The sequence below is a fragment of the Piliocolobus tephrosceles genome, chromosome 10 (assembly GCF_002776525.5).
Source record: "Piliocolobus tephrosceles isolate RC106 chromosome 10, ASM277652v3, whole genome shotgun sequence".
Taxonomy (NCBI): Eukaryota; Metazoa; Chordata; class Mammalia; order Primates; family Cercopithecidae; genus Piliocolobus; species Piliocolobus tephrosceles.
Window position 1 is genome coordinate 90,701,911 of NC_045443.1, and position 26,266 is coordinate 90,728,176.

Sequence of the window (26,266 nt, forward strand, 5' to 3'; positions counted from 1 at the left end):
CCCAGCTAATTTTTATATTTTTAGTAGAGATGGGGTTTCGCCATGTTGGCCAGGCTGGTTTTGAACTCCTGACCTCAAGTGATCTGCCCACCTCGGCCTCCCAAAGTGCTGGTATTACAGGCATGAGCCATCACACCTGGCTGGGTTGATTCTTGAATTATGTGAATGTATTATGTAGTCAAAAATGAGGAATTAGAAATGAAAAACAGGTACATAGTATTAAGCAACAGATCTAAAGATAGGGTTGGAAAAGTCCTACCCCTGTCTTGTCCACTGCAGGAAGGTTCATGGAAAGAAATAAAAATGACTCTCAAACTCAGAATAACTTAAAATTTTAAAAATGGCATTAAAATGTACCTATCGGTTAACCAGTTTTCTAAAAGACTTAAGATGGCATCTATTTTCCTTAAGAACAACAACAAAAAAGCATCAGACCAACCAAAAGCCCCTAAGTCATCTGAAGGAAATGCCCCATTGCTTGCTGTGGGAAATTTTATATGCTCAGGACAAAGGGCTGCCTAACCACTCAATTCCCTCATTTTCCCCTGCCAGTTCCATCAGAATTTTATTTAATTCCTACCTTTAACTTTTTCTAGCCATTTTTGACCTCTTTTTCAGAATGCAATATCCTCACATATCTTGGACTTTCCTTTTTTAATTTTTCCCTCTCTGCCGCACCAATCTGTCTTGGACTTTTTTTTTTTTTTTTTTTTTTTTTTTTAAATAAAGTTTCACTGTTGTTGCCCAGGCTGGAGTGCAATGGCACAGTCTCGGCTCCCTGCAACCTCTGTCTCTTGGGTTCAAGCTGTTCTCCTGCCTCAGCCTCCTGAGTAGCTGAGATTACAGGTGCTCCCCACCACGCCCGGCTAATATTTTGTATTTTTAGTAGAGATGGGGTTTCACCCTGTTGGCCAAGCTTTTCTCAAACTCCTGACCTCAGGTGATCCGCCCGCCTCAACCTCCCAAAATGCTAGGATTATAGGCGTGAGGCACCGCACCCAACCTGTCTTGGACTTTTCTAGCCTCAATGCCATCTATCAAAGTCTTCTAAGATCTCTGACTCAATATAACTTACACATTTATACTCAAAAATCTAGACTGCCTCCTAGGCATATGATGCCCTATCCAAGCCAGGACACAATAAATACCTCATGTAACCCAATAAATATCTCGTAACAGTCCTGTAAGATGAAGACCATCACAATCTATCTTCTCAGCATTTTACAGACTTTTTTTTTTTTTTTTTTTTTTTTTTGAGACTGAGTCTCACTCTGTTGCCAGGCTGGAGTGCAGTGACATGATCTCTGCTCACTGCAACCTCTGCCTCCCGGGTTCAAGTGATTCTCCTGCCTCAACTTCCCGAGTAGCTAGGACTACAGGTGTGCACCACCACACCCAGCTAATTTTTGTATTTTTAGTAGAGATGGAGTGTCCCCGTGTTAGCCAGGGTGGTCTCGATCTCTTGACCTCGTGATCTGCCCACCTTGGCCTCCCAAAGTGCTGGGATTACAGGAGTGAGCCACCACATCCAGTCTTTACAGGAATTTTTTAAATGGAGCCTGGAGAGGTCGAGCACTTTGTCCAAGGTTATGCAGTGACGGGAGGTGGGGCCAGGAAGTCATCTTGAGCAGTCTGACTCCAGGGCCCACTATTCACTAGCACTGCCTCCCTAGATGCCCCCAAAATGCTTCTGCCCATAGACCTTTTCTTCTGCTTCTCATCCCTCTATGCTTCTTTACCTTTCATGCATGCATTCATTTGTCCTTAATATCCCTGGCCACCTGCTGTATGCCAGGCACTGTGCTAGGTGAGGAGGATGCAAAGATTAAGAAGACAGTAGTCCCTGACAGCAGTCCCTGACTTTGAGAAGCTTACAGTCCACAGAGAATGCACAGAGGTAAAGAGACAACACCATGCATAGGAGGTTCTGCAATGTGACCCTAGGATAGGGCCACCCACACACACTTGTATGCCTTTCTTGTTTTTCCTCCTCTGCTCAAAAAGTCTTCATTTAAGGCCCTGTGTTCATCATGATGGGAAAATCAGCTCAAGAAAATTTCAGGAGGATTCCTCCAGGTAAATTAAGTTACCCAAACAGACTAACATGCTAACAACTTTCAGATTTGGAATCTGCTTCTCTGGAGCCTACAGTTTGATGACTGTCATTTCATGTTGAAACAAGAACAAGAGGATTGCTTATGTTTGCTTCTTTCTGCAAGAATCTAGGTTGAAAACAAAATGAAAAGGAAATCTAATCTGAGGACACTTCTCAAGTAGAAGTCAGGGGAAAGAGTAATAAAGAAGCACTCAGAGATCTTACCTGTTACCCTTAAATGTCTTCTTCCTTATCACAGTCCAAAGGACTCATGTTACTAACCATTGTCCTGACAAAGCTAGCAAGGACAGCCTGCTGAGCAAGTATGCAGTCTTCTCTATGATCTATTCTGTCTTCACAGGCAAGAATGATTGTCCATGTTCCATCCCCCAACAAAGCATCAAAACCAACCACACAGACCAGGGTTCAAAGGCAGACTCTACCATTTACTGAGAGATCATCAGTGTCCTTATCTGGAGAATGGGAATGATCCCTAACAGGTGCAAAGACTCTAGCCTTAGGCATGATCAAATTCAAAGCCTTCTTGGGACACTCTCATAACCAGTCACTGCAGACTTTGACCTGCACAACCATCTAGCTCAGCTCCTGTGCTAATATAATATATCAGAGCCCTGGCCCCATTTGCCCAAGGGACTTGTAATTATTTTTGCAGCCATAAGTCTGGCATCTAGTGCTGCAGATGGGTAGGGAGAACAGCTCCTATGACCTGGGAAGAGAGGGAATTGAAAGTAACAAAGAGTATCCCAGCTGCAGTCACACAGGCTGGGGCTCGGATTACACTCCAGACTGAGGATGCAGAGCAAGAGTACAAGGAAATCCAGGCAAAAAGAAATGCTGCAAGTCGGAGGGAAGGAAGTGTCCAGGATGCCCCCAGAGACAGACTGAGCCCATAGTTAGACATCAGCAAAGCAGCACCCAAAAAATTACTTCGGAAAGAATTCCCTGCTTCCCAAAACACATGCTGAAAATCGCATTGAGGGAAAAAAACCTGAACTATATTGGACTGGCCTGAACTTTTGTATAGTTTAAATATTGTTTTTAGTTTTAATACCCAGAAGCCAGGTGAAGGTAGGGATTGGAAGACAGACATCATATTCTTCTCCATGCGAGGACCACCAAGGTTCCTAATCTGGCCTGGGCTATTAAATACCAATGAGATTTAATGTATGTCTGTCTAGATTGAGGGTCAGAAACCCAAATGCCTACAGAAGTCAGGCAGATGAGAAAAACAAGAAACTGTGCTAGGTGGGGGTGTAGAGGCTGGAACACAAATGCTCTGTGGACGCAGGCAGTCGTTAATCAGTCGATTGCTGCCACAGAGAAGCATGGCCTGGGTTGCTGGATCGGTTTACTTTTACTTTCCCACATATTAATTCTAAAAATTATTTTTCCAGCTGTCTTAGTCTATTTGAACTTCTATAATAAAATGCCATAAGCGGAGTGGTTAATAAACAACAGAAATTTATTTCCCCCAGGTCTGGAGGTTGAGAAGTCCAAGATCAAGGTACTGGCAGATTTTGTTTCTAGTGAGGGCCCACTTCCTAGTTCATAAACTGCTTCCTTTTTGCTATAACCCCACGGGGAAGAAGGGGTGAGGGAGCTTTCTGGGGCCTCTTTCATAAGGGTGCTAATCCCATTCACTATGGCTCTGTTCTCAAAACCTAATCACCTCCCAAAGACCCCACCTTCTTATACTTCACATTGGGGATTAGGTTTCAGCATATGAATCTAGGGGAACAGAAACATTCAGATCATAACAACAACCTATTTTGGGATTTGTCTTTTTGGGTTTTTTTTTTTTTTTTATTGAGACAGAGTCTCATTCTATCGCCCAGGTTGCAGTGCAGTGGCACAATCCCAGCTCACTGTAGCCTCCACCTCCTGGGCTCAAGAGATTCTCCTGTGTCAGCTTCCCAAGTAGCTGGGATTGCAGGTGCATATCACCATGCCCTGCTAATTTTTGTATTTTTTTAAGTAGAGATGGGGGTTTTACCATGTTGGCCAGGCTGGTCTCGAACTCCTGACCTCAAGTGATCTGCTTGCCTCAGCCTCCCAAAGATAGCACCAACCTTTGTTCAATTTATAAAAGATGCTTGAAATTAAAGTTTGATTAATTTCTGTTTTCATTATGGATTACTAATAATATCAGCTAACACTTCCATAAAACTTACATGGCAGGCAGCACTCTAAGCACTTTATTCACATTGACCCATTTAATCCTCATAACAGCCATTTGAGGCAAATCTATCATCATCCTCCTTTTGTAAATTAAGAAATTGGGAGTCTCTGAACCTACTCTGGCTCAAGAGGCTGCCCAATAAGAAATCTTTTTTAATATTTCAAAGAAATTTAAAGAAAAAGAATAAACAAATTAAGAAATAGAAGCATAAAGTATCAAGCAAATTCTCCCAACTCACTCAGATAATTTGGGGCACAGCTGGAGCTGTATGGACAACTAACCCTCGGTTCAAGATGAGTTTAACTTTGAGGCTTCCTGAAAAGACATGAGAGAGCTCTCCTGTAAATGGTGAATGGTTTTCCTTTACCAAAATCTTTATAATAGCTCACTCCCCCAGAACCTTATAAATCAGAGAAGTCAAATCTGGCCCCTTGTTTGTGTTAGTCAAAAAGTTCCATTGGAGCAAAACCATACCTACTCATTTACGTGTCCTCTGAGGCTGGCTTTGGTGTATGATCTCTACCATGAGTAGTCATAACAGAGACCATGTGGCTCCCAAAGCCCAATATGTTTATTATCTTTACAGAAATAGTTTGCTAACTGCTACTCTGAATTTAAAAATTTTTTTTAAAGTTCTCATATTCTATACTTAATTGTACTAGACTCAGATTAAGAAAAATATGTCCTAAAGGCCGGGCGTGGTGGCTCATTCCTGTAATCCCAGCCCTTGGGAAGGGCGAAAAGGGCGGGTCACCTGAGGTCAGGAGTTTGAGACCAGCCAGACCAACATGGCAAAACCCCGTCTCTACTAAAAATACAAAAATTAGCCAGGTGTGGTGGCACATGCCTGTAATCACAGCTACTCGGGAGACTGAGGCAAGAGAATCACTTGAACCAGGGAGGCGGAGGTTGCAGTGAACTGAGATCATGCCATTGCACTCCAACCTGGGCAAAAGAGTGAGATTCTGTCTCAAAAAAGTAAAGAAAAAAAAAATATGTCCTTGAGGCCAGGTGTGGTGGCTCTCACCAGTAATCTCAGCACTTTGGGAGGCTGAGGCAGGCAGATCACTTGAGGTCAGGAGTTCAAGACCAGCCTGGCGAACATGGCAAAACCCCATCTCTACTAAAATTACAAAAACTATCTGGGTGTGGTGGCAGGCACCTGTAGTCTCAGCTATTTGGCAGGCTGAGGTGGCAGAATCACTTGAACCTGGGAGGCGGAGGTTGCAGTGGGCCGAGATTGAACCATTGCATTCTAGCCTGGGCAACAGAGTGAGACTCAATCTCAAAAATAAGAAAAACATGTCTTTGAAACTTCAATTAAAAGTATCTTCTCCTAAAGTTAATTCACAGAAGGAAGAAAGCTTTTAACTAGAAAGTTCCTTAAAAACACACAGATATGGCCGGGCGTGGTGGCTCCCGCCTGTAATCCCAACATTTTGCGAGGCTGAGATGGGCGGATCACCTGAGGTCAAGAGTTTGAAACCAGCCTGGCCAACATGGAGAAACCCTGTATCTACTGAAAACACAAAAATTAGCTGCACATGGTGGTGCACGCCTGTAATCCCAGGTGCTCTAGAGGCTGAGGCAGGAGAATCACTTGAACCCAGGAGGCAGAGGTTGCAGTGAGCCAAGATCATACCATTACACTCCAGCCTGGGCAACAGAGCGAGACTCTGTCTCAAAAAAAAAAAAAAAAAACAAACAGATACGTAAACTTTTATGGAAATTTTCACAGTTTCTTCCATAAAAGCAGAAAAAAAATTCAAACTACCACCTCAGTTCTCTAATTATCAAAAATCTGTCAATCGTTTTTTATTCAAAAAGATAACTTTTAGTGGTAAAAGTTTTTTTTTATGGCAACTGTTCTTGTTTCTATTTTATTTAACGTGTTTTGAATACCTAGAACATACTAGAATTGTGTTTAAGAAGGCTGAGAATACATCTTACTTTCGTGACTAATAACCCTCTTAGACTGAAAATCAATGTTTAGGCAATAAATGTAAATTTTACAGATTACAATAAAATAAAAATAAGTTAGTATACAACTATAATTTGATGAAGTTAAGATGGTATTTTTAAACTAAAAGGTCAAGTTTCTTGTGGAAACAAATAGTGTTTCCAAGTATTTTCTCATTAGTAACTGGTGGAATCATTTATAAACAAACAAGACAAACAACCTTTCCAGGCCTCAATTCTTAAGATAGAGAGAAAGGTCATTTTAAGACTCTAGGAAGTGTTAAACCATCAGGACCTTTCTAAAAATGATTATTTAAATGTACTGAAGATAAATACCTGAAGAAATTAAGTTGACCTTAAAGAAATTAAATTAAGTTGAATCATTGGATTTTGTCCCATACTTTGCAGAACCAGAGATCATTTCGACTTTGCAGACTTCAAGTAGGGTATTTTTCTGCTCAACTGCAGTTGACATTTCTTGCATGGTAGGGAAAAAAAATAAACAAATGGAGGGATACACTGGGTTCATGGATTGGAAGTCACAATATGTTAAAATATCAGTCCTCCCTAAATAGATCTATAGATTCAATGCAATCGCAATCAAAATTCCACTAGACATTTTTGCAGAAATTGACAAGCTGATTCTAAAATGTATAAGAAAAAGCAAAGGAAGTAGGATAACCAAAACAACTTTGGAAAAGAATATTAGCTGCCTCATACTACCTAATTTCAAGGTTTTTTTTTCTTTTTAATTTTTTTTAGAGACAGAATCTCTTTCTATCGCCCAGGCTGGAATGAGTGGCATGATCATAGCTCACTGCACCTGGGCTCCTGAACTCAGGCAATCTTCCTGCTTCAGCCTCCTGTGTAGCTAGGACTATAAGCACATACTACCACACCTGGCTCTGATTTCAAGTCTTACTATATAGTTAACAATAATCAAGATAGTAAAGAAGGCCAGGCATGGTGGCTCACGCCTGTAATCCCAGAACTCTGGGAGGCTGAGGCAGGTGGATTACCTGAGGTCAGGAGTACAAGACCAGCCTAGCCAACATGGTGAAATGCCATCTCTACTAAACAAAAATACAAAAATTATTCGGGCATGGTGGTGTGTTCCTGTAATCCTGGCTACTCAGGGGCTGAGGCAGGAGAATTGCTTGAACCTGGGAGGTGGAGGTTGCAGTGAGCCGAGATTGTGCCATTGCACTCCAGCCTGGGTGACAAGAGCTAAACTCCATCTTAAAAAAAAAAAGGATAGTAAAGAATAACTGCTGCAAATCACTTGGGCTTAATCAGGTGGTAAAGATTTTTGTTTTCAGAGTAACTAAAATTTTAAAAACTAACAATATCAGCTAGGAGGGGTGGCTCACGCCTGTAATCCCAGCACCTCGGGAGGCTGAGGTGGCGGGCAAATCACCTGAGGTCAGGAGTTCAAGACCAGCTTGGCCAACATGGCAAAACCCTGTCTTTACTAAAAATATAAAAAGTAGCTGGGCATGGTGGCACATGCCTATAATCCCAGCTACTTGGGAGGCTGAGGCACTTGGACCTAGGAGACAGAGGTTGCAGTGAGCCAAGACTGTGCCATTGCACTCCAGCCTGGGTAACAGAGTAAGACTCTGTCTCAAAAAATAAATAAATAAATAAAAATACAAAAATTAGCCAGGCGTGGTGGCGCACACCTATAATCCCAGCTACTCAGGAGGCTGAACCAGGAGAATCGCTTGAACCTGGGGGGCGGAGGCTGCAGTGAGCCGAGATCGCACCACTGCATTCCAGCCTGGGGGACAGAGCGAGACTCCATCTCAAAAAAAAACTAACAATACCAAGTGTTGGTGAAGATGTGGAGCAGCAAGAGCAAACTGGTGTGTACTTAGAGAAATGAAATTAAGTCAAACAAAAGACTTGGGCAAGAGTGTTTACAGCAGATCTATTCATAATAGACCCAAGTGTCCAGCAACAAGAGAATGGATTAGAAAGTGTGATATGTTCATACAATGAGATAACAAACACTCAGCGATAGAAAGGAACAAACTACTGATACGCAGAACATTATGGATACATCTCAAAATCATCAGCTTTGTTGAAAGAACCCAGAAACAAAAGAGTATATTCTATATTATCCCATGTGTATAAAGTTTAGGAACAGGCATAACTAGTGACAGAAACCAGAACAATGGTTGCTTCTGCAAAAGGCAGGTATTGACCACAAAGTGACATGAAGGAACTTTCAAGGTGAAGGAAATGTTCTATACATATCTTGACTTGGGTGAGAATCACATGAGTGTATCATTTGTCCAAATTTGTTGACAAATTCACTTAAAATCGGTTCATTTTCCTGTATGTAAAATGTATCTCATTTTTAAAACTTATGTTTCCACATTGGCCAGAAAGATCAACACATGATCTATCTTTTATTCACTGTGCTTTCATTTTTAGGACTAGTTGGCAGAAATCTGAGGCTTTAAACAGGTTGTCTATAATTCTAGTCAGAGGTATCATCAACATCTTAACACAAGACCCTCATTTCATTCATTCTACAAACAGACTACAAAACAATCAAACACTGTTTCAATACATAATTTATACAAGAACATGGCACTGTTCTGGCTTTTTATATTCATTAGTTAATTTAAATTCTACTTTTTAAAAATATGCAGTACAGCCAGGCATGGTGGCTCATGCCTGTAAGGCAGGAGGGTTGCCTGAGGCCAGGAATTCAAGACCAGCCTTATGAACAGAGCAAGACCCCATCTCTACAAAAAAATTTAAAAATAAAAATAAAAAAATTGCCGGGCATGGTGGTGTGCACCTGTAGTCCCAGCTACTCACAAGGCTGAGGCAGGAGGACTGTTCGTACCCAGCCGTGATGGCACCATTGTATCCCAGCCTAGGTGACAGAGCAAGACCTTGCCTTAAGAAAATAAAAAAAAAAAAAGTGGGGTAGGAATATTTAACACATGAGAATCAAGGTTCAGAAAGGCCAAGGAACTTCCCCAAGATAAGATAACTAAGAAGTGATGTCACCAAGACTCAAACCCAGATCCTAAGCACACACCCTTTCCTCTCCCCAGTAAACATTCTCACAACGCACACTTGTGTGTATGTGTGTGTGCGTATATGAAATATCCAAATTGCTAGTTGTAGATTTTCCATTCTTTTATCATGCATCTGTGGTAACAGTTTTTTTGTATGTGTGACATTTGAAAATAAGTAATTAAAGCCTTTATAAAGGCCTGGAGCACATGGAAAGTTTGAAGTTTGAAACCGTAGCCTGATTCACCATACCTGGCTCTCACTCTCAAACCCCTCTTTGCTTTGAATTCCAGGGACTGGAATACTGAGAGTAAAAGAAGGGAACATTTGTAGTGCTTGCCAAAGGGTAAAGGGTGAGTTTCTCTTGCTTTGTTTAGGTATAAAACATAATTCTCTATTATCCTGCACAACGAAGTGTTGCCAGCATCTTTAGAAGGGAGGCAGACATACCATTTGCATTTTTAAATTTTAAAATTGAGATGGTGGCTCACGCCTGTAATCCCAGCACTTTGGGAGGCTGAGGCGGGCGGATCACCTGAGATCAGGAGATAGAGAACAGCCTGGCCAACATGGGGAAACCCCATCTCTACTAAAAATACAAAAATGAGCTGGGCATGATGGCAGGTGCCTGTAATCCCAGCTACTTAGGAGGCTGAGGCAGGAAAATCGCTTGAAGCCAGGAATTAGAGGTTGCAGTGAGCTGAGACCACACCATTGCACTCCAGCCTGAGCAACAAAAGCAAAACTTAGTCTCAAAAAATGAAATAAAATAAAATAAAATTGAAAGCAATTAGCAGGAAAAGATAAATTAGCTTCCTCGTCTGCAACCACTGACTGCTCTTCCAAGCCATGGTCCCTAGGATATGGTTTCTTACTGATTTTTTTGCTCTCATTAGTGGTTTTTAACAGTGAATTTCTAACTACCCAAGTCTATACCAAAGCCATAATTGTTTAATTCTGATCTGTTAGAAACTTTCTAAGAATCCACCCAAAAATGCCAGAAAAATTTGAATGACTGTCATATATATAGTGAGATTAGTATTCCACAGAAATGCCTAATGTCAGAATAATTCACTTAAACCTTATCCTAGCAAAGCATAAAACAGCCATAAAGAAAAATAATGTCATGTAGATACCAAGACAGAAACAAGCTCAATAGCTGGTAATGTTTCTAGATGAGCAATCAATTAACTGATGAAGAAAAAAAAAATCACTATTGAGCTGGGCGCGGTGGCTCAAGCCTGTAATCCCAGCACTTTGGGAGGCCAAGACGGGCGGATCATGAGGTCAGGAGATCGAGACCATCCTGGCTAACACAGTGAAACCCCTTATCTACTAAAAAATACAAAAAACTAGCCGGGTGTGGTGGCGGGCGCCTGTAGTCCCAGCTACTCAGGAGGCTGAGGCAGGAGAATGGCGTGAACCCGGGAGGCGGAGCTTGCAGTGAGCTGAGATCCGGCCACTGCACTCCAGCCTGGGCGACAGAGCAAGACTCCGTCTCAAAAAAAAAAAAAAAATCACTATTGAAAAAGCAGGCTTCACAGGGCACAGTGGCTCACACCTGTAATCCCAGCACTTCGGGAGGCCAAGGTGGGGGGAATCACGAGGTCAGGAAATTGAAACCATCCTGGCTAACACGGTGAAACCCCATCTCTACTAAAAATACAAAAATTAGCCGGGTGTGGTGACGGGCATCTGTGGTCCCAGCTACTCAGGAGGCTGAGGCAGGAGAATGGTATGAACCCGGGAGGTGGAGCTTACAGTGAACCGAGATGGCGCCACTGCACTCCAGCCTGGGCAACACAGCGAGACTCCGTCTCAAAAAAAAAAGAAAAAAGAAGAAGAAAAAGCAGGCTTCTAGTCTAATATACTTCCATAATACTAATGCTCTAAAAGTCATTTTGTATCATCCACAGAAAGCTCCCACATATCTGGCCAACAAAATTGGAAGTTGGTTTCCAATCTGTTTTCAAGTCCTAATCTTAGTTTCCTTAAAAAACAGTTTGCCCTTTAAAGAGCCCAGGACAATGATTCCCCTGGAGACAATTTACTTTTGTGGCTGGCTTGTCATTCTAGATATAAACCATCTTAGGCATCAGCTATAAGCTAAAAAATCTTATTCCTCTCCTTGGCTTGTGAAGCATGGAAATGATAAAAGTGTCTCCCCAGATCTTACAGCCTTCTGAGTTCCAAGCAGCAGTGAATATGATTCCCAGGACTGTAAATAGTCTTATAAATCTTGCCTTCCCTGACAGGTTTAACTTTTCATTTTTCTTAGATATTAGCAATAAAAGTACTGTGTGTAAATATCTTAAGATTTGGGCAAAGCTTTCACAGGATTCAAAACACCCAGTCCCTATAAACAGATGACTTTTCATACAGCTAACAGTGGAGAAGCAATCCAGGAATGTGCTGGGAATAAAGAGGAAAGATTCTAAATAATAGAGGTGAGGTAGAATCATAAAGGAAAAAACGTTAACTTTAAAACACGTAATTTTTTTCTGCACGCAGTTGCAAATTGTGTTTTTTGACTTTGGTTCTCCTAGGGAAAAGCACATAGTAGCAGAGGATAATGAAAAGGGCTGGAGAACTTGGATAGACGGTCTGGGATTTCAATCCCACTTTGACTCTCCCAAGACAAGAAACTTGAACAATAATAAATTGATAATAACAGCCAACAGTTATTGAAACTTAAGGTGTGGCAGGCTGTCCTAAGTGTTTTGTTTTTGTTTTTATTTTTGTTTTTGAGACGGAGTCTCTGTCACTCAGGCTGGAGTACAGTGGTGCGATCTCGGCTCACTGAAACATCCACCTCCTGGGTTCAAGCAATTCTTCTGCCTCAGCCTCCTGAGTAGCTGGAATTACAGGTGTGCACCACCACGCCCAGCTAATTTTTGTATTTTTAGTAGAGCCTGGGTTTCACCATGTTGGCCAGGCTCTTCTCAAAATCCCGACGTCAAGTGATCCACCTGCCTCAGCCTCCCAAAGTACTGGGATTACAGGCATGAGCCACTGTGCTCGGCCTTGTCCTAAGTGTTTTGTGTACATTAACTCATTTAATTCTATGAGTTTATGAAGTGTTTAGGAGGATAAGTTCTGGAGCTACACTGTTTGACTTCAAAAACTTTCCCATTTGCTAACTATATCATCCTGGGCAAATTCCTCTTCTGTATAATGATGCTTCAATGGCATCTACCTCCTAGGTTATTTACCAGAATTAATGAGCTAATACTAACCATAAGCACTTAGAATAGTGTTTGGCACAATGTCAGTGCTTAATTGTTTGCCATTCTTATTTTCATTTTACATTAGGAAACTGAGACATAGAAAGTCTGTTTGCTAGAGATGCAGTAATTAATATCTAATGAACCTGTAATATCTGGTACTTTGTAAATATTTTACACATGATAGTTATTTTTTATTCTATAATAAGCAAAGAGGTTGAAAGGTTCTTGTATCGGTTCAAACCCTGAGAGAACACCAACAGACAACACAAGGCGGTGCGGAGAAACATGCTGTTTTAATAAGCGCCTGGGTGTAGGCAGGCTGAGGCCTAAAATGGCGTCAGCATCAAATGAGGATGGGGCAGGGGTTTTATAATCCTCTGTAAACAGGAAGTGTCCCAGTCTTATGTGACTGCTACGTAGTACCTGGGCGGCCTCTTTCTCGATCTTCAGGAGTATGCATCTTCCAGCCAGGGTAGGTGTCTTCCAGCCAGGGCAGGTGTCTTCTGGATGGCTCTCTTCCTGCTTCTGCTAGCTTGCTGATGCACACTGCTGGTGCAAGTGGCCTTGAGCCTTGGGACTGGGCCTGAGAAGGGAGGAGTTATCCCTTCAAGCTTTCACACCCAGGGAGAATCTTTCAGAGGTCACTGTGAAAACAACTCTCCCTTTGTAATTCAAAATTGTGCTTTGCCTATGTAAACCAAAAATAAAATTATAAGCCCCCCAACTGACTGAATGGATCCCTCCTCTTGGCCAAGGGGGTTCCAAAATAAGCCTGAAAAACTACTTCAGGCCATGATGGGAAGGAGGGTTGAATATGCCTCATGATACTCTCCTCCCTTTGGAATTCAGGTACAACTGACCAGCAATGGCATTAAAATAGAGATCCCAAGACTGACAAAACAGATTCTTTGTAGCAATAAGATACCAAATTCCAACCTGACTCTAGTATAACATCACATGACAGATAGCAGGCCCTGAAACAAATTGGCATTTTACCCCAACATATATTTCTTTGACATATTTTGAAATGGCCCTGCAAAGCTATCTCCTATGGGGAAAAATCTACATTTTGTAGAGAATCCTCTTCCCTTTTCAGGTCTTTTCCTGATCCAGGAGAAATTAAAAGTCCAGCACCTAAAAAATAAATTAAAAATAATTTTTAAAAAATAGTCTGACACCTTTTAGGGTCTGATAAGAGACATTTACTATATATTCCCTTTGAAGCCTGCTACCTGGAGACTTCATCTACATAATAAGAACCTTGATCTCCACAACCCCTTGTCTTAACCCAAACATTCCTTTTGATTGATTCCAGCTCTTTAGATAATGACTTAATTCCTTCAGCCAATTGCCAGTCAGAAAATCTTTGAATCCACCTATGACCTGGAACCACCCCACTCTGTTTCAAGTTGTCCCACCTCTCTGGACCAAACCAATGTACACTTTACATGTATTGATTGATGTCTGCCTGTAACTCCTGTCCCCCTAAAGTGTAAAAAATCAAGCTGTAACCCAGCCATCATGAGCACATGTTCTCAGGATCTCTTGAGACTGGGTCTCCAGCCTTGGTCACTTATATTTGGCTCAGAATAAAACAAAACCTCTTTACACATTTTACAGAGTTTAACACTTTTTGTCAACACCTAAACTGATCATAAAAAGTTCCAACTATGGATTTCTAATATAAATTTTTTTTTCTTTTTTTTTTTTATGAGATATAGTTTTGTTCTTATTGCCCAGGCTGGAGTGCAATGGTGCAATCTCAGCTCACTGCAACCTCCGCCTTCCAGGTTCAAGCGATTCTCCCGCCTCAGCCTCCTGAGCAGCTGGGATTACAGGTGCATGCCACCACACCCAGCTAATTTTTGTATTTTTAGTAGAGATGGGGTTTCACCATGTTGGCCAGGCTGGTCTCGAAATCCTGACCTCAGGTGATCCATCCGCCTTGGCCTCCCAAAGTGCTGGGGTTACAGGCATGAGCCACTGCGCCTGGCCATACAAAACATTTAAATACTAGTCCATTACTATCATCCCCTTCTTGCATTCCTGGTAATAAATCCAGAGCACATTAAAATTCCACAGATTGGAGACATTCTGCAATAACTATTATATTAAATCATCTTTCCAATAGCAGTCAGTTTACTGATCTGTAAAATGGGAAACCAACACTAGTCCCCACAGCAGGGCACTTTAGGGTGAATTATCTGCTGTCCACATTGTGTCCCACACACTGGACAGCTTTGGAAGCTTAAGTAGAGAACACAGCCATCTCTCCGGGACAAACTCCCCTTGACCAGGCTCATCATCAAGGCCCATGTATAAAACTAAAATGTCAAATTATTTTTCATTTTTTATAGAAATGGGATCTTACCTTGTTGCCCTAGCTGGTCTCGAACTCCTGGCTTTAAGCAATTCTCCTGCTTTGGCCTCCCAAACAGAATGCTGAATTATTAATTTATAAGGAGATATAGCCCACCAAGCAGGCCTGAGACTAGGTTAGTTGATGGCTATATTTGCTCCCTGGAGGCCAGAGTATAATTAGGTTGCTTGATGAATGCAGAGCCAGAAAGCAGGCAGAGTCAACCACCTCCAGAGGAATTGGAATTGAAGAGTTTGTACTGGGGCCTGATGAGGCGGGGCCTTTGCTCTGTAGCCAACCCCCCTTAGGCACAGTTTAGTTTGCCCTCCTCTCAGGCGAATTAATTTCCTTTCTGAAGGGCACATTCTTTCTTTGTCTCTGTGAATAACTTCAAGCCTATTAGTCAAGTCTTGGGACCTAGAAGCCATTCCATCCTTTAAGGTAATTTGCCTATATAATCTGATTCCTTTTATGTTTGTTTTGCAATTTAGCTCTCTCTGAAGGCAATCTCCTTTCTGAAGTTCAAAGCCCATAGGGAAGTAAATCCCTGTTTTTTCCATACACCAACAGTAAGATAATCATCTAGTCTAGCACCAAACAAATGCTCCAGAAATGTAATCCCCTTTCTTAATGCCCTTCTTCCAAAAGGTTAACAACAGTTTTAGGTACAGGTGGAACTTTAGAAGTGCTCGTCGGGGACACTGGCAGATCTAAGGGTGAGTTCATTCATTCATTCATTCATCTTCTATTTTCTGGCTAATATGTGCCAAGGGCTGAGAAATGTGCTATGAGTCAACAGGATGTGAAAAAGACATAGGCCATGCCAGCCTGAATCCCTAAGGTCTTTGAAGCAAATATCGACAAATTAAGCTACATGGTAATCCTGCCAGAGAAGGCAAAATTATAACCTGAGAAAAGTACTCTGAAGAAGAAAAGAAATACAATTCTTTGAGAAAACGAATGATCAGGCCAGGCACAGTGGTTCACACCTGCAATTCCAGCACTTTGGGAGGCCTAGGCTGGTAGATCACGAGGTTAGGAGTTCAAGACCAACCTGGCCAACAAGGTGAAACCCCGTCTTTACTAAAAATATAAAAATTAGCCAGGTGTGGTGGTGCACACCTGTAATCCCAGCTACTCGGGAGGCTGAGGCAGGAGAATCACTTGAATCCGGGAGGCAGAGGTTGCAGTGAGCCGAGATCACACCAGTGCACTCCAGCCTGGGCGACAGAGCAAGACTCTGTCTCAGGGGGAAAAAAAAAAAAAGAAAACAAATGATCAGACCCAACCCGGGGGTTGAAAAGGCTTTCCTGAAGAAATGAGATGTTTGTTGAGGTTAAGAGGAGAGAAGTAGATGTTAGCTGACGGGGCAGAGAGTGGGTGAGCGGGCTTAGGAAGAGGAAAGCCTTTTATCTGAAGGAAACTGCACTTGCAAAAATCTTAAGACTTGCAACAGTAAGAAGCAAATGCATAAGAAGAACCTAAGAGAGGCCAGCCAAGCAGGAGAGCAAAGAACCATTGAGCAAAGCAGTGATAAGACAGGTGGCATAGGCCAGGCGTTGTGGTTCATGCCTATAATTCCAACCCTTTGGGAGGCCAAGGCAGGCAGATCACTTGAGGACAGGAGTTAAAAGACCAGCCTGGCCAATATGGTGAAACCTCATCTCTACTAAAACCACAGAAATTAACCAGGCGTGGTGGTGGAGTGTGCCTGTAATTCCAGCTACTAGGGAGGCTGAGGCAGGAGAATTGCTTGAAGCTGGGAGGCAGAGGTTGCAGATCATGCCACTGCACTGCAACCTGGGTAACAGTGAGACTGTGTCTCAAAAAAAAAAAAAAAAGACAGGTGCCATAGGTAGGAAGCGGCTAGCCCATGCAGGGTCTGGCTGGCCAAAATGTAGATTTTGATCTTTATACTAGGAAGGAGAGTTTTAGGGCAAGTTGAAGATTCTTGAGCAGTTGTGTACTTTTAAAGATCACTCTGCCTGCATAGTGGAGAGTAAGTTGAAAGGGGCTAAAGAGGAGGCTGGGAGACCAACTTAAGAGGATCTGCAGTTGTCCAGGTGAGGGATGCTAGTTCCCTTAGTGGAGATGAGGAGAAATTGACAGGGCTGAGATACTGGAAAAATAAATGCCTATTAATAAGTAAAGGTTAAGAAAAATTGTCCATACCATGGTGTCAACCTAAAGGAAAAAACTGAGGCAAAATTTGTATAAGTATAGAGTTTATTTGGGCGAAATTTGAGGACTGCAATCCGGAAGGATAGATTCAAGTTGCCCTGAATATACACTCCAAATAGACTCAATGCAATAATGGGACAGAAACTTAGGAGAATAGCCAACAAGAATGGCCAGGAAAGAGCACTATGGAAACTTGGGAGGTGAAATCTTGTGTTGGTGGTTACATGAATATAAACTTTTTTGTTTTGTTTTGTTTTGTTTTTGAGACGGAGTCTTGCTCTGTCACCCAGGCTGGAATGCAGTGGTGCAATCTACAATCTCTGCCTCCTGGGCTCAAGCAATTCTCTCACCTCAGCCTCCCGAGTAGCTGGGATTATAGGCACCTGCCATCATGTCCGGCTAATTTTTGTATTTTTGTAGAGATGGGGTTTCACCATGTCGGCCAGGCTAGTCTCGAACTCCCCATCTCAGGTGATCTGCCCTCCTCAGCCTCCCAAAGTGCTGGGATTTCAGGCATGAGCCACCATGCCAGGCCATAAACTTTTTTTTTTTTTTTTTTTTTTGACGGTTTTTTTTTTTTTGAGATGGAGTCTCGCTCTGTCACCCAGGCTGGAGTGCAGTGGCCGGATCTCAGCTCACTGCAAGCTCCACCGCCTGGGTTTACGCCATTCTCCTGCCTCAGCCTCCCGAGTAGCTGGGACTACAGGCGCCCGCCACCTCGCCCGGCTAGTTTTTTTGTATTTTTTAGTAGAGACGAGGTTTCTCCGTATTAGCCAGGATGGTCTCCATCTCCTGACCTCGTGATCCGCCCGTCTCGGCCTCCCAAAGTGCTGGGATTACAGGCTTGAGCCACCGCGCCCGGCCCATAAACATTTTTTTAATTCATCCAAATATATGTTTAAATGATTGTTTAAGTGTATGTAAAGTATACCTCAATAAGGTTAATATTTTAAAAAATCAGTTTAGCTTAATTATTAACAGCAAGTACATGGATTTTGGAAGTGTACAGACATGGCTTTGAATCCTAGCTTTACCATTAGTAATTGTGCACCCTAAGAAAGTCAATTAGCCAATGTAAGCCTTAAGTCTTATCACTGGTAAAATGGGGCAGGAGGATAGCTGTTTTAAAGACCAAATTGCCTAGCTTAGCAGATTGCCAAACACAAAGGCAAGAGCAAGAGGGCTTTTCATTCAAATTTTATTCCTTGCCACAGTGGAAGCATTAGGTGAAGAATTAATGTTTCTTGAGTGCTTCCTTGTTTTCTTTTTTTTTTTTTTTTTTTTTTTTGAGACAGGGCCTCATTCTGTCACCAGGCTGGAGTGCAGTGGCGTGATCACGGCTCACAGCAGCCTCAACCTCCTGCGCTCAAGCAATCTTCCCACCTTTGCCTCCCAAGTAGCTAGGACTACAGGCGCATACTCCCACATCTGGCTAATTTTTTTAAGTTTTTTTAATTAAAAATAACTATGTTGCCCAGGCTGATCTCAAACTCCTGGGCTCAAGTAATCCTCCCAAAGTTCTGGGATAACAGGCATGAGCCAGCAGACCCGGCCCATTTCTTGAGGGCTTCCTATTATTAGGCCTATGGTAGGCCCTTTACAGGTATTGTCTCATTTAATCTTAATGGAAACTCTAAGAGATGGTCATTGTTCCTATAGCTTAGAAACTTCCCAGGAACCAGTAAGTTGGTTAAGGTCATTCACAGAGAGAACACGGAGCCAAAGGTCCTTGCCAGAGTGAGAGAAGGCTGCCTTCGCCCCACCCTCTGTGACTGGGGAGGAAACCTGAGGGTTGTCACAGGGGACTTTCCAAAAGAAAGTTTAACCCCAAGTGGTCTGAAAGATGATTCTAAATGGCACACAGTTGGTCATTTATTATTTTGCTTTTGTTGTATTCAGTTAACTTCTATTTCACAGCAGTCTTCCATTTATGATAATTAATCTCCTTTTAAAATAAGCTTATTTAAGTTTTTTAAGTGAGTCAAATTAAATTAAATTATGAAAGAATTGATAGTGTGGGCATTACTTGTATATTTTTCAAAATTGTGAAGAGGATTTGGAAATGACTGAAGCTTGAGAAAGGATGCGCCAGCCCAAGCAGAGACGTGTTAAGGCCCTGAGATGCCAGAAAGATGGCCCAAGGAGGCGGGGAGGATTCTGGCTGGCTTATGACTCTAGAACACCTGAGAAGAGGACAAAGGGTCAGCAAGGAGGTGATCCCTTTCCTCACCATCATAGGGGTTACAGCTGACACCTATAACAAAAGACAGGTCAACAAGACAAAAGCCTAACACATTTATTTGATCACAGTTTTATGTGACACAAGAGCCTTCAGAATAAAGACCCAGAGATACAAGGAAAACTGTCCATTTTTATGGCTTAGGTTCAATGAAGAATGGACAGCCATGTAGAACTGTGGCTGGACAGAAAAGGAATAATCGAAAGGAAATAGACTGTGTGGGGAAAACTAGTAAGCCCTGTGGACTCAGATTCTTCTTGGCCTCTCTGCAGCATTTCTTTCTTCCTAGTATGGGGCCGGACCCTTTCTGCAACGGGAGTCTTATGACCTATTACCAAACTGGGTAGGTCAGAGAATTTCTTTATGGCCCCTCTTACACAGAAAGGCCTGGGAAGGTTAGAGTAATATTTTTAACTTTTCTGGCTGACTTTGGGGAAGAGCAGTTATGGTTTCCATGACCCCCCTTGCGGAAGGATTCTAGCTTCTACGGCTAGCCTCAAGGGAGAATAAAGGGTGAGAGACAGGAAGGCAGGGGAAAGTCAGAGAAAAACTTTGCTTCTGTGGCTGCTTCTGATACCTTCACTTTGGGGTATTCTTTTCCAAGCCCCACTGATGGCTTATGCTCACATTACTATTGCCTCCTATTTGAGTAGCTTCAAGACAGCTAGGGACAATACCCAGACCCCAGAGAAGGAATAAAGATGGGGAAGGAAGACATGGGAGGAGGAGAGTAGGAGGAGGATGGAAGGAAGCTAAAGCAAGTGACCCAGATAGAGTAGCTCTCAGCTCCAGGCTGGGTTCCAGTACCATCATCTGTCCACCCCAGCTAGGACAGCTGTCTGGGGAAAGCCAAAACAGCTCAAAGCTTTCAAGAGCCCTATTTACCCTTATGAACCAGGGAGAACCCAGCTGTAAACTGATCATTTTCAAAAACAAAGAATTAAAATAATGAATCCTCTTGCAGTTTCAGCTTTGCTCTGTCACTGTCACAGGTGGCCTTTGGAGATGAGGCAAGAGATAAAAGGGTAATTATTCCTAGAAAAAGACAGTGATGGTCTGCAAATTTAAATCCAGGGCTTCTTACACCAGGTGTTGTGTTTTCCAAGCAAGAGCTTTGCAGGGCAACTGAATGGCACACAAGATACATTCTTCTCAGAAGCCAGAACTGCTTGGGTTTTTCCTAATCTTTAGGGGATTTTTTAAAATGCTTATAGAATTTATTCTATGCCTTGTTTCTGCTCCTGTTTTTCTGCTACCAGCAGGGTGTAGCATTGGATTTGGTCAAATTAACTTTTAAATAAAGCCCCTAAATTCTACTCCTGATACCCTTACCAGGATCATCTCCCAACACACACACTGTCTATGCCCAGGCTCTCAAAAGAGATGTTCTGGAAGCTTATTCACCTACAAAGGGAGCAAGAGCAACAGAAATTAAGAAGCTTCTTTAAAACTGCAAATCAGTTTGCACCAAAAAAAGAGCAGGAAAATAGGAGTGAGTGGCCAGACTTCAGTGTTAGACAAAGTCCAGACCCAGGAGAAAGAACCTCAAACCTACACACTATGAGTGGAACTTTGTGGGGGTTGAAGAAAAGGATTATAAGCTAGGAGCTGGCTAATGCAGGAGGATCACTTGAACCCAAGCATTCAAGACCAGCCTGGTCAACATAGCGAGACTTCGTCTTGAAATAAACAGCCAGCACAGAAAGACAAACTTCACATGTTCTCACTTATTTGTGGGAGCTGAAAATTAAATAATTGAACTTGTGGAGACAGAGAGTAGAAGGATGGTTACCAGAGGCTGGGAAGGGTACGTGGGGGTAAGGGGATAGCAAGGATGGTTACAAAAAAATACAAAGAATGAAAAAGATCTAGCATTTGCTAGCACAACAGGAAGACTATAGTCAAATATAATTTAATTGCACATTTTTAAATAACTAAAAGAGCATAATTGGATTGTTTGTAACACAAAGGATAAATACTTGAGGTGATGGATACCCCGATGTGATTATTACACATTGCACGCTTATATCAAAATATTTCATGTAACCCATAAGTATATACACCTACTATGTATCCACAAAAATTAAAAATTAAAAAAATTAATAAACAGAAAAAAAGGGGGCTTGCGGGTTCATAAGAGATCATTTGGGAGAAGGCCTGGTTCAAAATGAACACTGAATGTTTGCAGATTGAATCAATAAAAGTATGAGTGACTGGTTAAGCTAGTGGGCCCACGGCAAGCCCAGGAAAGAGAAGAAGGGAGCGGACCACCAGAAGCTTATTCTTATGCTTCTCTAGTCTGTCAAATCTGGGTCAAAAAAAGAGAGGACACAGCTAGGTACCTTAGGGCCCCTTTGTCCAGACCTGTGCATTGGAACAATATGAGAATCAGCACTTCCCCACCTACATTTCACAATAAAGATCATAGGAGTTTTCTCAATTAATTGTTCACAGTCAGTTACAGTTGGAGCTGCTTGTTCTCCTCTTTCTCCCCTCCTTACAACTGCACTTGACTAGTCTTTTTTTTTTTTTTTTTTTTTTTTCTTTAAAAAGATCATATAAGTTCCTACGCCTAAGCTTAAAAAAGCTGAAACTCACTAAGGGGAAGAGAACTGTGAACATGCTGCACAATAACTTCCATATGAACTGGTAAAACTTCCCTAAACATGTAGTTATCATCATAGAAAGCATCATTGTTTCAGGGAGCATTTACTGAAAGGCTGCTAACGTACCTACATACCTCATGGTCGATGCAGGACAGGTGCTTGATCCTGAATGGTGGTGACAGTTCACGTAGGCAGAGAGCACTGGGTGAAGAGTCAGGAAATATTAATTCCAGTCCTGGCTCAGACACTAAATGGCTTTAGGAAAAGGCATTCCAGCAGAGAATAACTTGTGAGCCATCACAGACTGACAAGAAAAAGCATGTAAGATCAAGAAACTATAAGCAGCACGGTGTTCAGTAGAATCGCTGGGCAGGAGTGGCTAATACATAGTGAGTGCTCAGTAAATAGTTGTTGAATGAATGAATGAGGGAGAGGAAGACACAGATCACAGAGAACCTTATGTTCATTCTATGCTAAGAAACCTGAATGTCTCAGCCAGGCATGGTGGCTCACACCTGTAATCCCAGCACTTTGGGAGGCCGAGGCAGGCGGATCACCTAAGGTCAGGAGTTTGAGAGCAGCCTGGACAACACGGTGAAACCCCACCTCTACTAAAAATACAAAAATTAGCCAGGCGTGGTGGCAGGCACCTGTAATCCCAGCTACGCAGGAGGCTGAGGCTGGAGAATCGCTTGAACCCGGGAAGCAGAGGTTGTAGTGAGCTGAGATCGCACCACTGCACTCCAGCCTGGGCAACAAGAGCAGAACTCTGTCTCAAAAAAAAAAAAAAAGAAAAGAAAAGAAAAGAAACATGAATGTCTCTTGGAGGCAATAGAGAACCACTGAGGACAGAGGACTTCATTCAGACTTAGGTTGTAGCTAGGGGCTATGCTACATAAGGAGTTAATTTAGGAGAACAAGGAATTACACAGAAAGACCCATTAAGGCTGGTCGTGGTGGTTCATGCCTGTAATCCTAGCACTTTGGGAGGTGGAGGCAGGAGGATCACTTGAGGCCAGGAGTTCAAGACCAGCTTAACCAACATAGCGAAATCCCGTCTCTACTAAAAATACAACAAAAAATTAGCCAGGCGTGGAAGCACATGCCTGTAGTCCCAGCTACTCGGGAGGCTGAGGCAGGAGGATCGCTTGAACGTGGGAGGCAGAGATGGAGGCAGAGGTTGTAGTGAGCTGAGATAGCATCACTGCACTCCAGCCTGAGCGACAGAGTGAGACTCCATCAAAAAGAAAGAAAGAAAGAAAGAGTGAGCCTCCATCAAAAAGAAAAGAAAAGAAAGACCAGTGAAGAAGCAATGATCAAAGAGAGGGAGAAGAGCAAATGGCTTGGAGAAACCAGACCTGAAACAGCACTTGCTGGGTGATTAGATGAGGGAGGTAAGTGGAAGAAAAATTGAATCATGGACTTTTAGGGTAATAAAGTTCTTGATAGTAACACTAGTTTATATAGAAAGTGCATAAAGTGCAAGTAACTGACAACTTCGGTTTGGAATGTTGAGTGGAATATCCAGGTGGAAATAAACCACAGCTAACATTTACTGAGCCTTTCCCATATGCCAAAACCTGTTTCAAGTCCCCCACAAATGTGAATTTGTGTAATCCTGCAACAGCCCAATGAGATAGATACCATTATTAGTGTCCCTTTTTTAGACAAGGAAAACAAGGTACAGGGAGTTTAAGTAACTTCTCAAGGTCACACAGCTGGTAAGTGGCACGGTCAGATTCAAACTCAGACAATGGACTCCAAATCCCACTTTCTGAACCTCTGTGTAAATAGATATTTGCCATATAGTGAAGGCACAAAGCCATCACTCTCTCTCTTCTTGGAGAAGTGAAAAACAAAAAATAATCAAATCAGAGATTTACATTTTTTAAGCATACAAAATGCAAGAATTCCAACCATCAGATTGTGAATGCCATTATTTTTGGTGCTGTAAAACATATTAATAGTTAAATCTAAATCTACATTTTAATATACATATGGTCTCCAAAGCTAACAAGATATAATGTGATTTTTTATATGCACTTGTCAAGTCCTGCTTGCTTGCTTGCTTGCTTTCTCTCTCTCTCTCTCTTTCTCTCTCTCTCTCTCTCTTTCTTTCTTTCTTTCTTTTTTGAGACACAGTCTTGCTCTGTCACCCAGGCTGGAGTGCAGTGGTGGAATCTTGGCTCACTGCAACCTCTGCCTCCTGGGCTCAAACAATCCTCCCACCTCAGTCTCCCAAACAGCTGGGACCACAGATGCATGCCACCACATCAGCTATTTTTTTTGTATTTTTAGTAGAGACGGAGTCTCACCATGTTGCCCAGGCTGATCTCAAACTCCTGAGCTCAAGTAATCCGCCAGCCTTGGCCTCCCAAAGTGCTGGGATTACAGGTATGAGCCACTGCGCCTGGCCCTAAATCATGCTTCTTTATATAATCTATTTAGAGTAAATTAAGTAGCATATGTCATTCGTTTAAGGAAAAGTTAAAGCTGGTGTTTATATGCATTATAAGTATTATTACAGAACATATTAAGACATACTTCAATATAATCTTTAAAAACATAATTCTCATAAGTTGACTTTTTTTTTTTTTGAGACAAAGTTTCACTCTCTCGTCCAGTGAAATGGCATGATCATAGCTCACTACAGCCTCAACCTCCTGGGCCTAAGCAATCCTCCTGCCTCAGGCACCTGAGTAGCTGGGACTATAGGTACCCACCATCACGTCAGGCTAATTTTAAATTTTTTTTTTTTTTTTTCTGAGATGGAGTCTTGCTCTGTTGCCCAGGCTGGAGTACAGTGGCGAGATCTCAGCTCATTGCAACCTCTGCCTCCCAGGTTCAAGTGATTCTCCTACCTCAGCCTCTTGAGTAGCTGGGACTACAGGCGCCTGCCACCATATTTGGCTTTTTTTTTTTTTTTTTTTTTTTGTAGAGATGGGGTTTCTCTATTTTGGCCGGGTTTGTTCTAAACCCCTGCCCCCCGGTGATTTGCCCATCTTGGCCCCCCAAAGTGTTGGGGTTACAGGAGTGGGCCCCTGCACCAGGTCCTATTTTTTTTTTTTTTTTTTTTTTTTTTTTGTAGAGTTGAGGTCTCCCTTTGTTGCCCAGGCTGGTCTTGAACTCCTGACCTCAACCAATTTCCCACCTCGGCCTCCCAAAGTGCTAGGGTTATAGAAATGAGCCACTGCACCCAGCATTAAGTTGATTTTTTAAAACCTAAAATCATTTCTTTATTTTCTAACTACTTTGCAGAAATAACATAATGACTTTAGTTCCTTAGATGGGGTCATAACATTTATTTATTACTGTAAAATAGATCTGAGTTTGCTTTTTTTTTTTTTTTTGGAGACAGAGTCTCACTCTGTTGCCCAAGCTGGAGCGCAGTGGCGCGATCTCGTCTCACTGCAAGCTCCGCCTCCCAAGTTCCCTCCCAAGTTCACGCCATTCTCATGTCTCAGCCTCCCAAGTAGCTGGGACTACAGGCGCCCGCCACCACGCTCGGCTAATTTTTTGTATTTTTAGTAGAGACAGGGTTTCACCGTGTAATCCAGGATGGTCTCGAACTCCTGACCTCGTGATCCACCCGCCTCAGCCTCCCAAAGTGCTGGGATTACAGGCGTGAGCCACCACGCCCAGCCTAGATTTGAGTTTTAAAAGATCAGGAACTACTGCTTGGCACCGAGGTATAATTTCTGCCATTTTGAGACATATTCCATAACCCAGTGATCCCCATGAACAACTACAACAAGAATAAATATGAGGGCCTTTCCATTCCAGGGTTTGTGGTAGAGGGTTTAGCTTTGACTTGGACCCCTTACCGAGTGACTAACCATTACATACACAGAACTTGTGACCTCATGGACATGCTCAGCTGGTGAGCTATTCTGCCAGGAGCTCAGTGCTATTTTCATTTGGCTTTAATCTTTCCTAGATCAAGACATAGCCTTCTTTGAAAAGCCAGGTTTAGTAAGATACACACATGACGTATTCTCAGAAATGAAAGAAAACACTTTTAGCTTCCTTCCCTGGTTACCAAAACTCTAGAACTTACTGTAACCTTAATAGCAGCCAAAAAAGAAGGTCTTTTCTCTTGACCCTTGGCTGACCGTTCTTCCACTTCCACGAATTTTCTCCCTCTTTCTGGCTATGGCATAAGTTTTGTTCCCCTTGGGATTCAGCCCTTAACAGAAATAATTCAGGCAGGGTAACAGAATGTTCTAGAGCACTCAGCCATGACTACTGAGCACTCAAAATATAGCTACAGTGACAGAGAAAGGAGATTGTAATTAATTTAAACTTTAATTTGAAAACTTAGACCAGATTTAGTTATTGAAGAACTTCTACATAATTTAGTTATC